The sequence below is a fragment of the Coccinella septempunctata genome, chromosome 7 (genome assembly GCF_907165205.1).
Source record: "Coccinella septempunctata chromosome 7, icCocSept1.1, whole genome shotgun sequence".
Classification (NCBI taxonomy): Eukaryota; Metazoa; Arthropoda; class Insecta; order Coleoptera; family Coccinellidae; genus Coccinella; species Coccinella septempunctata.
Window position 1 is genome coordinate 2,140,212 of NC_058195.1, and position 1,214 is coordinate 2,141,425.

At 40.4% G+C, this 1,214-nt stretch overlaps 1 non-coding gene across 1 annotated transcript; it reads left to right on the forward strand.

Annotated features, from left to right (window-relative positions):
- Positions 1-492: 492 nt before the first annotated feature.
- Positions 493-574, forward strand: Trnas-gcu. Its single transcript has one exon. It is a non-coding gene; the product is annotated as a tRNA-Ser (tRNA).
- Positions 575-1,214: the final 640 nt, after the last annotated feature.

Consider the following 1,214-nt stretch of genomic DNA (forward strand, 5'->3'; position numbering starts at 1 on the left):
TGAGAGGGCTGGGATAAAGACGAGATCTTCGATGTTTTGTGAAAGAAATTGTGCTATCCAATGTGATAGGCAAGAAGAACAAGGTCGCTCTATTCGAGAATCAAAAGCAACAGAAGAAAATACATTTATCAGAAGGGAAGCCCAGAAATTTTATGTGGTATATGAAAATGCATCATAAATAATACATTTTCAGGAGAAGGAGAAAGCCGAAAGAAAATTCTTGAGCTGGAGGACAAGCTGTAGATGGCACAATAGTAAGCTGTGAGGCTCTAGGGATTTCTAGTTCAATCTTTCAGGAAATTTAAATCCATATAACGTAAACTACCAAGAGTATTGAAAAAATAATAAAATATGACATAATCTCAACTTTTAGCAAGAAGTTTGGGTACTTTAATTCCCATTTCACAATATGTACCTATTTGTCGAATCCTTCAACGTTATCACCTTCAATATGGATTTATGCCTGATAAGGAACTCGAAATACAAACGTAAGACGAGGTGGCCGAGTGGTTAAGGCGTTGGACTGCTAATCCAATGGGCTCTGCCCGCGTGGGTTCGAATCCCATCCTCGTCGTCAGTTTTTTATCGACTGTTCCTCGCGAAAAAAATCAATAATGCTGATTAGGCACTTTCCCATAGTAGCATACCGAACGTGATCAATCCCCTCACGTGTAAATCCACATTTCAATGATAATACAGTGTGCACAAATGAAAAGTGAACAAATTCGAAGAATTTCGAAAGAAAAAGTTGTACGCCATTTTTTGTGAAAAAATCCACCCTTATGAGTGAAAAATTGCTTCGCAAAAATCTCTTTAACGAGACACGGTTAACTTTCCCAAGTTTTAAGAGCTGATTCTCAACGGTTCAAAATCTCCTTACCCTTACACACTACGCCCCCTCACCCTCACCGATCAAAACAATCCCTTCTAACATTTCATCCCTCTTTGCGAGAGATCAGCAGCGGAGCGGGGTAGCTGTCTTCGATGCAGATAATTTTATTATGCCAAAAAGTCTTGGCACCCTCCGATAAGTCCTGGCGCGTATCAATTTCGAAACGAAATCTAGGAGTTCCATGAATCCCGAACTGGGGTGGCATAACGATGTGTTTCCTCTTCGAGAATGATACGGACGATAATGCAGCAATCACACCGATGTATCTTTTTTACGCCGTTGGGGTTGGATGAAGGAATATCCTTGACGAATGAGGCTTAGT